Below are 12,149 nucleotides of genomic sequence, written 5' to 3'. Positions count from 1 at the left end.
TTCCGGTTTCAATCTTGGTAGTTTATAGGTTTCCAGGAAGGATTCCATCTCTTCCAGATTGCTTAGTTTATTGGCATATAGCTGTTGATAAAAATTTCTAATAATCCTTCCAATTTCAATGGTGTTCGTCGTGACCTCTCCTTTTTCATTCATAATTTTAATAATCTGGGTCCTTTCTCTTTTCTTTTGGATAAGTCTTGCCAGTGGTCTGTCAATTTTATTGATTCTCTCAAAGAACCAGCTTCTAGTCCTGTTGATCTGCTCTACTGTACTTCTGGTTTCTGCTTGATTGATTTCAGCTCTAATTTTGGTCAACTGCTTCCTCGTGCGTGGATTAGGCCTGTCCCTCTGTTGCTGTTCCAGCTTCTTGAGGTGAGAATATAAAAACTGCATTTTAGATTTTTCTATTCTTTTGAGTGAGGCTTGGATGGCTATGTATTTCCCCCTTAGGACTGCCTTTGCAGTATCCCATAGGTTTTGGACTGTTGTATTTTCATTCTCATTGGTCTCCATAAATTGTTTAATTTGATTTTTGATTTCCTGGTTTATCGAGTCATTCCTGAGCAGGATGGTTCTTAGTCTCCAAGTGTTTGAGTTTCTTCCAAATTTTTCCTTGTGGTTGAGTTCCAATTTCAGAGCGTTGTGGTCTGAGAATATGCAGGGGATAATTTCAATCTTTTGGTATCGGTTGAGACCTGTTTTGTGTCCCAGAACATGGTCTATTCTTGAGAATGTTCCATGGGCATTAGAATAGAATGAGTATTCTTTGGTTCTGGGGTGTAGTGTTCTATATATATCTATGAGGTCCAACTCGTCGAGTATGGCATTCAAAGCCTTTGATTCTTTGCTTAGTTTTTGCCAGGGTGTTCTGTCTATTTCTGAGAGTGGAGTGTTGAGGTCCCCTACTATTAATGTATTTTTATTTATATGTCTCTTTATTCTGGTTAAGAGTTGGCTTGTGTATCTTGCTGCTCCCCTGTTGGGGGCATATATATTTATAATTGTCATATCCACTTGTTGAATACTTCCCTTAAGAATAATATAGTGCCCTTCTGCATCTCTAACTATAGTCTGTAGTTTAAAATCCAATTTATCTGATATGAGAATTGCTACCCCAGCTTTCTTTTGAGGTCCATTTGCGTGAAAGATGGTACTCCATCCCCTTACTCTCAGTCTGAATGCATCTTTGGGTTCGAAATGAGTCTCTTGTAGACAGCAAATGGATGGGTCATTTCTTTTTATCCAATCTGCAACCCTGTGGCGTTTTATGGGATGGTTCAAACCATTTACATTAAGACTGATTACTGAGAGATATGATTTTAATGTTGCCATGTTGCCAGTAAAGTCTTTGTTTGTATTGGCTGTGACTTTCTGTTCTGTATCACTCTTGGGGCCTTTTTACTTTTATAGAACCCCCCGTAATATCTCCTGTAGGGCTGGTTTCGTGGTTACAAAATTGGTCAGTGACTGGCGATTCTGAAAGGTCTTTATTTCTCCATCAATTCTGAATGACAGCCTTGCTGGATAAAGGATCCTTGGCTGCATGTTTTTCTCTGAAAGAGCTTTAAAAATGCCGCCCCCAACCCTTTCTCTCATTCCAGGTCTGTGTAGACAGGTCTGACGTAATTCTGATACCTTTGCCTTGGTACGTGAGAAATTTCTTTGCCCTGGCCGCTTTCAATACTGTATCCTTGGATCTAATATTTGCGAATTGCACTATGACGTGACGTGGCGTAGGTTTGTCGTGGTTGAGCTTGGGAGGGGTCCTCTCTGCCTCTTGGACACGAATGTTTGTTTCCCTTGCTAGATTAGGGAAGTTTTCAGCTACAATTTGTTCAAATATCTCTTCTAGACCTCTGTTTTTCTCTACCCCCTCGGGCATGCCGATTGTTCTGACATTGGATCGTTTCGTTGAGTCAGTAATCTCCCGTAACCTACATTCTTGAGAATGGATTTTTTTGAGCCCAGATTCTATTTTCATTTTTTTTTTCCTCTCTTAACCCATCCTCTAATTCACTAACCCATTCCTCTGCTTCTGTGACCCTGGCCATCAGAGCCTCTAGTTTTGCCTGCATTTGGCTCATAGAATTTTTAATTTCTGTCAGATTCGCTCTCATTTCTGTCCTTAGGGATTCTATATTCTCAGTAACCTTTTCGTTAATAGTTTTTTCAATTCTACTAATCATTTTGGCCATCGTTATTCTGAATTCCATTTCTGATACTTTGGTTACATCCATATCTATTATTTCTGTGGCAGAGGCCACAGACTCACTGTCTTTTCTTTGCTGGGGGGGCTTCTCCTTCTTGTCATTCTGATGAGGAGAGGTTGCGGGGTTGTCCAGAGCCCAAATTATTGACTGGGTCCCAGGCCGTACCCCTTGTTTTATACGGATCTTAGGGATGTGGGCTTCTTCTTTAAAGATTTTATTTATTTATTTATGTGGCAGCCAACCAGAGAGAGAGGGAACAGAAGCAGGGGAGTGGGAGAGGAAGAGGCAGGCTCCCAGCGGTGGAGCCCGATGAGGGACTCCTTTCTGGAACTCCGGGATCACGCCCTAAGCCGGAGACAGGCGCTCAATGACTGCACCACCCAGACGCCCGGGTTGTGGGCTTCTTGATTTTTTAGCCTGCCTTCTGTGTTCTGGGGGAGGGGCCTGCCACACCGATACTCAGGCAACCCTGTTTGGGTAGAGTCCCCTGCAAGGGGGGATGGGGATGGGCACTCTCTGAGATGGTATTTCCAGGCTTTTGTTCTCTGGTGGCTTTCCCTGGTGGTTTGCTGTGCCTCTTCTGAGAGTCAGAGCAGCAGCGGCTGAATTTCAGCGTCTGTCACAGAACAGAGGGTTTGCGGCCCGTTCTCTACTAATGTTCTGGCCACTTTAACTCTGTTACTGTTGTTGCTGCTCAACCCTGCAGCGTCCCGGAATGTGCACCCCACACCCGGCATCCCAGCCTTCACTTCCAGGGCCGGCGTGTCTCTGTCTTTTGTGTTTCTAACGCTGCCAGCCGCCAGCCACCCCGCGCTCCGGAAGCTCCCGGTCTCAGTCTGGATCCAGTGAGCGCACCAGGATTCTGGTGTTCTGGGAGATGGCTGGTGGCGAGCGCACCCAGCTCACGGTCTCAGTCTGCTGTTTTGCGGGTGCCGTCCTGCGAGCCCCGCCCGCTCTCCCGTGCAAGTGGCTACCGCTTCCCGGCGCCCCTCCCCCTTCCGTTTATCTTCTGATCTCTGTGCATGGTTTCATGGCTCTCCGCTTTGTACCTCAATACTCAGCGCTGGAGATGTTCATTTGTAGAGATCCAGTTGCATCTTCCTGCATCTCAGGCTGGTTCCGTGGTTGTTTAGGCTGGTCTGGTACCTATCCAGCTCGACTCGGGGGACTGACTGAAAAAGGTGTCTCCTACTCCTCCGCCATCTTAACTCCTCATCCCACAGATTGTTTTCTTCATACATTTATCAAAAGGTAAATATTTGATTCAATTAGTCACATTATTATTCTCCAAACAACCTTCTTTTTTTGGTGGATCAAATATTAAAGGTGTTTACTGCTTACTTAAAGTCCAAATGGGTGTTCCTGATTGACAGGCAATTGTTTTTCAAATGATGATTCTGGAACTCAGGCTGTTTTCCATCCTTGGTGTCATCATCTTCCAAACTAACTTCCTAGTCAACATACTTAATTATATCAGAGATCATCAAGGACCATGTCTGGGTGAAGCGTAAAGTATTGCACATCAGTTTTAATTACATTCTGCTGACTAGGACACAGTCGCATGAGCACGCCTATCTACAAGGAAGGCTTAGAAAACATGTATCATTGAGTTGAAGAAGAGGAAATGAATTTGTCTCCATCATTCAATCAGTGTCTTAACTTCTTAGTTGGCCAACATCTACTCTATTCGATATACATGTGGAATTAAGGAGTTTGAAAAGAATGGAAATTGGTAGCTCTGTGGATGTCTAAGAATAAGCTCATTCTCTATATAGTGGACAAGATCTTTAAACTGCCGTTTGGACAACAGGAATGGGAGACTCTTTCTAACAAAGCTTGAAAGTAATGCGCATATCATTTCAAAAAGTTTTGTTAGCTAAAAAGTAATTTGTTAAGTTTAGGAGAGGGAACTCTGGAGGGAATAATACTGTGATGGTTTAGAATGTGTGTATGCATGTGTGTGTGTGTGTGTGTGATTGCACAGATGAGTGTGTGCACATTCATGTAGTTTTCATCTCCAATATGATAATCACTGAAGATGAAACATGCCCCAGTTTGTATGATGCACAATAATTGCTTCCATTGCTCCTGGGGTTGGGGTCTCTGGAGATAGGCTTCACAGTCTGGAAGGGATAAGTAATGGGGGAGGGGTAGATTTGTGCCTTGCTCTATTCTCTGAGTGAAACCTGAAAGGGGTCTTTGTAAAAAAGGTACCAAAAAATGTTCTACCAAGGAGCTGACACCCTGACTTCTGGGCTGCATTGGGATAAGTACGTCTGGGCACATGGAACAGTGACTTCATTCCTGTCTCAGTGTCCATTTTGTTGTATATATTGCAATGAAAAAGGGCAAAAAATTTCATGATTATTTTCCTTTATAAATACCATTTCTATTATATAAACCATATTAGACATGGGATTAGGGAAACGTTTTTGTCAAATTATCAACTTGTCTTTGCAGCTCTTCTTCAAAAGAACTGTATTCTTAGCTGATAGGAAAATGGGAACATTTTTCTTTGACACTGTGTCAATAATTTAGACAACTCTCTTGTTTACTATGCTCTTTCACACAGGTGACAACAGCAAATCAACACCCATTGTGTGTGGCTTGTAGGAGGAGAAAACTTTGTAAGTGGAAGCTAATTTAGTTAATGAAATACAATAGTCAAGGATAATCAGAAGAGAGCTGAAGAGTATGACGGGCAAATGGAATAGGCAGTCTCTCTTTTCTGTGTCTTTTTGGGTCCTTGAGCAGCATTTAATTGCCTCTGTGGATTTTAAGACCACGAGCTTAGGTTTCTACCATTGCACATCTCTTGAATCCATTCTTGCTATCTCTTTGCCTCTATAGTACCCTAGTTCAGACTCTTCACGCTTTTTCCTTGGTCTACTGAAATAGCTTTCTAGTAGTTTCCTGCTAAATTCTTTACCTTCTAATTGAGAACTTGTCTTACAAGTGTAGCTTCCATAAACCTTTGATCCTTTTACTCTTCTACTAAACTAGCTCCAGTTGTTTTCCACTGACTAGGAAATTAAGCCTGAACTAGACCTTGGCCACATGGCCCCATCTTTGAAATTTTTATCTCACTATTCCTTTACAAGTATTCTAATTTCCACTCTCTTGGACTTTTCTTTAAATATAACTTCTTGTATCCAAATCTTTTCACATTATTATTATATGCTATTAAGCTTCTGCCTCCATTGCTACTCTTTTGCTAAGGTCCATGTCTCTTTTCAAAGGCCTTTCCTTATTTTTTCTAACTGAGTATAATCATGTCTTACGTGACAAGAAATTATTTTGTTTTGATTTGTCATATGCTGTTGTTACTGTGTGAGTGGCAGCACCATGATATAGGTGGAGGGATGCTAACATCACTCCATGTTCTGTATCAACTCTCCAAGAAGTTGCCACAAATGGACGTACAATCTAAGTAAAAACAGTTTCCTTTTTATGCAAATGAGGTTCCAAGGTAAATCTCCTTAGCTCTCTTCCAATCAGATTGAAGCTCCTAAAGTCCCTTTATGTAGAAATTCTGGAGCCACACATGTATTGTTTGAAGTTGCTTTGAACAAAAGATATTTGACATAAGTTCCAAAGAACAGGTACTTTACATTTTTATTTATCGTCTTCTTCCTATCTCCTAGAAGAATGCCTGGCAAGAATATATGCAAAATAAATGTTTATTGAATAAATAAGGGAGGAAGGAAATGAAGAGGAAAGAACAAGTCACACTTCCAAAGGGAAGATAGTAATATCACAAGCCTGAATTGAGGAAAATAAACATGTATCGCTTTACCAGGAAGAAGAAAAATAGTGTAAATATTTCTGTGGTTCTTACTGTCTCTGTCACTTCCACAGGTCAGACTAATGAGGACCTTGGAGACTACTAACATCTCTGGGTCTGTGAGTGAGTTCATCCTCTTGGGATTTCCCTGTCGCAGAGACACCCAGGTCCTCCTCTTTGTCATCTTCTCCCTCATCTACCTTCTGACTCTCATGGGGAACATATCCATCATCTGTGCTGTGTGGTCAAGCCAGAAAATCCACACGCCCATGTAGATCCTCCTGGCCAACTTCTCTTTCCTGGAGATCTGCTATGTCAGTTCTGATGTGCCCAAAATGTTGGCCAACATTATCTCCCAGACCAAGAGCATCTCCTATGCTGGCTGCCTGCTCCAGTTCTACTTCTTCTTCTCCATGTGTGCTGCTGAGGGCTTATTTCTGTCAGTGATGTCTTTTGATTGATTTCTTGCCATTTGTAGACCTTTGCACTATCCCACCATAATGACCCACCGCCTATGTGCTTGGTTAGTGGTCTTCTGCTGGGCAGGGGGCTTTCTCTGGTTACTGACTCCTTTGTCGCTAATATCTCAGGTGCCTTTCTGTGGTCCAAACACCATCGACCATTTTCTCTGTGATCTTGCACCTCTGCTGGCATTATCCTGTGCTTCAGTATCTGGAATTACTCTGATCTGTGGTATCATTAGCTCTCTCATCATCTTTCTCACCTTCCTATACATCCTTGGCACTTACATCTGTGTCCTGAGTGTGGTGCTGGAAGTACCCCCAGGCTCAGGAAGGCATAAGGCTTTCTCTACTTGTGTCTCCCACCTTGCTGTGGTGTGTCTGTTCTATGGCTCAGTCATGGTCATGTATGTTAGCCCAGGTTCTGGGGACTATCCTGGGATGCAGAAATTTGTGACCTTGTTCTATGCTTTGGCAACCCCATTCTTTAATCCCCTGATTTACAACTTCCAAAACAAAGATATGAAGGAGGCATTGAAGAAAATTATGAATGTGTTATTGTGGGAAATGTCTAAAAGATTCAAAAGTTGAATTTAATATACTGCATCATTAATGTTTTAGGAGGATGGAACATAACAAAACAAATGAGATTATGCTTTTTTCCCTTCATTTGATTTTATCTTCATATATTGGGACGATTATTTTTAAAAATTCATCACACTCATGTTTTGAATCTTAGGAAGTTGTTGCTGCTATGTTCCAGATATGTCTGTACCTTAGATAGACTTTATTTTGAAATACAACTTAGTAAGATTTTCATGTATTTCTTTATGACTCAGTTTCTAGTTTATCTTTTGGTTTTCATTACAAACTACTTGATGTATTTCAAAATTTTCAAATTCTGCTTTCATCAGAGCCATTTTTTGTTTTTGTTTTTTAGAGCATAGCAAATGTTGAATGTGTTGCAAACACATGCATAATTAACCAATAATCACACATAGTTAACCAGATTTTTTTAAAAAAAACCTTCAACATCAGTGACAATTTTAAAGCACTGCTTTGGTATATTCCATAATTCCAAGTATGGTTTTGGACACCAACTAGGGTACCTAGTAAGGTTATATTGACTTGATTGACTCTCACATTTTGCCAATGCTTTCACTTTAAGAGGTAGGTCTAATCCTCCATATGCAGATATATGGAAGTTACTTAATACTCCACGTAGGCCAAAGAGCTATAGACTTTGTGAGATCACTACCATCCAGGTCTAAGGTTCACTTACATTCATAGTTCTCTGTAAAATTCTGGATAAATATTATCCAGAGATGATTTTTATTCTCTAATTTCTTATTTTTTGGAGTAGTCATTTAACTTAAAGTATTGCACCTCATGAGGAGACCTTGGGCTAAAACTTTCTCCTAGGATAACGCCAATACTGGCTTTACTTCAATCCTAGTCACATAACTGCAACCTTCTGCTGGATATTTTTTTCATGAAAATCTACTTCAAATTCAAATGTCTGATCCTAAATTTGATGACCTCCTTTTAAATTAGCTCTAGCTGTACTTATTTGCCAATGGCTCCACTGATCTACAACCTGAACCTAAATTTTTAGCAATCCTATTGTCATTAAATTCTGTGGCATCTTCCCTGTGATCCTTTGTCACCTTCACTGATCATTTTTGTCCAGGTCCTAGCACTCCATACCTGTAAAGGGAAACCTAACCCTCCTTTCCATAAGTCCATCAATCCTTATCTTCTCTCTACTTACACAGATTTTTGGGGATAAATCCTAAATTCTTTTTTTGTTTTGTTTTGTTTGTTGGATACATGTCATTATAAATTTGTTCAAACCCATAGGATGGACAACACCAAGAGTGAACCCTAATGTAAACTATGGACTCTGGGTGATTATGTGTCAATGTGGGTTCATCACTTATAACAAATGTATCACTCTGGTGGGGGATGCTGATAATAGGAAAGGTAATGCATGTGTGGAGTTAGGGGGCATATGGAAAATTGCTGTGAACCTAAGACAACTGCTCTAAAAAATAAAGTTTCAAACAAATATGTGTACACACACACACACACACACACACACACATTATTTATATACCACTCTGTGTTGGATCTATGCTTATAAATCCTCATTCTCATATTTGTTACTCATGGTTATAAGATGGCTGCTAAACATCCAGGCATTTCCCCATTCCAGGTTAGGGGAACTTGAAACTGCTATTTCAACTTCCAGGAAAGCAAAAGCCTCACTAGAAACCCCCAGTCCTCATTGGCGAGAACTATGCCATATGACCAAACTAGCTGCAAGAAAGCTGAAGAAGTGAATGTTTTTAGCAGGACTCATTCCTACTCTGAACAAATCAGGTTTCCTGTGCTAAGGAAAGGTGGATGCACTTTGGGTGGGCAACAGCAGTCCCTGCCATAAGAGGGATCTGGAGTGTTTCTCTAATCATCTTAGACTTAATGACACTCAACAACTGAAACCATTGACCTTTGAAAAGTATGCAAAAGCTAAGGAAGAAAAGCACACAAACTTTCCAGAAGCTACTACATTTATAAATCTGACTGGAGGTGAATAAGATAGAACTGTTTGTTGACTAAGCACTCGAAATTAATTTTTTTGATTATAATGAATATTTTGGTAAACAAATTACAATTAAATTTGAATAATAATGAGCTTTTCTGATGATCATAATAATATTGAGCAAATAGCATTTTACCATAAGAAGGCACTTATGAGTTCAATGGTGAGGAAAACATGGGAAGAGAAAAGACTAAAGAGAAAAAACTGTTTTGAGTCCTGGTTTTCTGTGAACACAGTTTTCCAAATGGCATCACTAACTAATTTAACTGTCCTCCTGCAAAGAATATATAAATAATCATTTTCAGTCTGATTAGAAAGGCATCTGTTGATCATAGAGACCACAGATACTGTCAGTCTATCTAGAGGCAATGAATCACCCCACCAGTTATTCATTTTGAGGCTTTATGAAATGTGTCCCTAGAAATGGAATGGGATAAAGTAGGATAGAAATTCATTATTTATTAATCCAGTCATCTGTAGAAGGGCATCTTGGCTCCTTCCACAATTTGGCTATTGTGGACAATGCCGCTATGAACATTGGGGTGCGAATAGCCCCTCTCTTCACTATGTCTGTATCTTTGGGGTAAATACACAGTAGTGCAATTGCTGGATCATAGGGTAGCTCAATTTTTAACTTTTTAAGGGACCTCCACGCTGTTTTCCAAAGTGGCTGTACCAACTTGGTCCATATATACAATGGAATATTAGCCATCAAAAAGAACGGTTTCACAACATTTGCAGCAAGATGGATGGGACTGGAGGAGATAATGCTAAGTGAAATAAGTCAAGCAGAGAAAGACAATTATATGGTTTCACTCATTTATGGAACATAAGAAGTAGGAAGATCGGTAGGAGAAGAAAGGGAAGAAGGAAGGGGGAGGTAAAAAGAAGGGGGAATGAACCATGAGAGACTATGGACTCTGGGAAACAAACTGAGGGCTTCAGAGGGGAGGGGGGTGGGGGAATGGGATAGGTTGGTGATGGGTATTGAGGAGAGCACATATTGCATGGTGCACTGGGTGTTATACGCAAGTATGAATCATGGAACTTTACATCAAAAACTTGGGATGTACTATATGGTGACTAACATAACATAATAAAAAATTTTATAAAAAAAGAAATGCAGTATTTGTGATAAGGATGGTGTTGTTTTAAGAAATTTCTGTTTTAGTTGTATATGAATGTGTGTACTGGGCACAATTTTGGATGAATTTATTCCCGTGGGTTTGTTCAAAACGTTTGAAAAACCATTGTCTTAGCAGTTTTAGAACACCTAAAAGCAGCCATTAGCTTAGGTCACCAAAAATAAAACTTGACCTTAAAAACAGCATAAGAACTCAAAACAAGAAAAGCACCCAAGAAAATTAAAGTCAAATGTGGAATAATGAGACTTCAGACCTGTGGAATGCATAGAAAATAGGAATAGTAATAACAGATGACTATAAAAAGAGTGGCAAATATTTATCCTGTTTAATGATCTTATTGCACGGTGAGTTGGAGAAGATAAGACAGTTGAGAACAAGAAACAAAAACCAAGTGGCACTGAAGAAGAGAACAATACCAATGTGAAAGGACTTCTGAAAAGTCTGAAGACAGTGATTTGAGCAGCCACCTGTGGGAGGTGGTACCCTAGAGTGAAAGGGTCAGCAGTTAGACAAGATTATGCTAGCAGAAGTTGCATGTGATTAGTCATGTCCAAATTCTTTAGTTTGTATGTAATTCAAGGTTCCTCTTAAGTTGTCCTCAAACTAGAACCTTATTAAAAATATGTCCAATTACTACTGTCGATTCACTTTCCCTGATTAATGTAGTAGTACAATCTTAGTTTTACAATCCGAGCTTAAAATAGATTTAATAATAACTTGCCCATTTTTAGGCACCATCATGCTGTCCTTGAAATTTTGTTGCCCACTATAATTCATCATAATACTCTTTTCTAAAGTCATAGCATTTTTGAGTTTTGCCAGATATTTACTTATAATCAGACTGCCTTTTGGGTATTTGTTACAGCATCATTGTGTTATTTTTTTTTCACTTTCCTATCAGCTATATTGTAAGTTTCCTGAAAGCAGGGAATATAAGTTATACTATCTTTTCACTGTTCCAGAATGGCTTCTTCTATAGTAGGAAATCAAATAATTGTTTATTTCATTAACAAGTCCTTTTAACAAACATTTATTGAGCTCCTGCTGTGTGTTAGGCATTTCTCTGGGCATTGAGGATATAGTAATGATAGCTAGCTCTCATGAAGTTCATGTTCTAGTATGAGGAGCCAGAAATAAAGATATAGAGAAAGAAGTATCTAGAATACAATATATTTCTTTTAATTAATTTATTTAAGTAATCTCTGCCCCCAACGTGGGGCTCAAACTCACAGTCCTAAGATCAAAAGTCACATGCTTCACTGACTGAGGCAGCCAGGTGCCCCTAGAATACAATATAATTCTGATGGTGATAAATACTTGGAAGAAAAATAAAGCAGGTGAAGGGAACAGATAATAATGGGAGTGGAGGGCTGCTCTTTTAAATAGTATAGTTTGGGAAGACTTCTTTTAATCTGAATTTTGGGAAGAACCCCAAAGGAATTAAAGGGTTTCTGTTTTGGCTATTTCACATTTTAGGTGAGCTAAAGAGCAAGACAATTGAGTGTGGGGACATTCTAATAAGCATGACTAGAGAACTAAATTAAAATAGTTGCATTAAGAAAGGCAAGAAGATTTTGGTTTAGAAGTATACCTCGAGATATACTATTGAAAAGTATGACAGGCTCAAGACTGATTCAAATCTCCATTGGCTGTTTGAATTGAAGATGTGTCAGACCTCACAATTCTCTTACATGGGTGTGATAAGAAGTAAGACATTACGTGGGGGAAGGACAAACCAGTGTATTACTCTGATAATCTTGAAAAATATGTCCTTGGAGCACAAATGACCTTTACTGACATTAAGAAAATGGTAGAAATGACAGGCTTTATAACTTATCTCAAGAAAGAGCTAACATTAATTACTTTCCACTGCCTTTTTTGTTAAAAGATGGAAATCTCTCATATAATTTTTAAATTATGTTCCCATATTTAAATTGATCTCATAGA

The 12,149-nt window shown here is 39.5% G+C and overlaps 1 pseudogene; it reads left to right on the top strand.

Moving 5' to 3' along the window:
• Nucleotides 1-6,054: 6,054 nt before the first annotated feature.
• LOC103681511 lies at nucleotides 6,055-7,046 on the top strand (annotated as a pseudogene).
• Nucleotides 7,047-12,149: the final 5,103 nt, after the last annotated feature.

This window comes from Ursus maritimus, unplaced genomic scaffold (genome assembly GCF_017311325.1).
Source record: "Ursus maritimus isolate PB19 unplaced genomic scaffold, ASM1731132v1 scaffold_49, whole genome shotgun sequence".
In the NCBI taxonomy this organism is placed as follows: domain Eukaryota; kingdom Metazoa; phylum Chordata; class Mammalia; order Carnivora; family Ursidae; genus Ursus; species Ursus maritimus.
The sequence above is the reverse complement of the archived record's forward strand: the minus strand, read 5'-3'. Positions and strand labels throughout refer to the sequence as shown.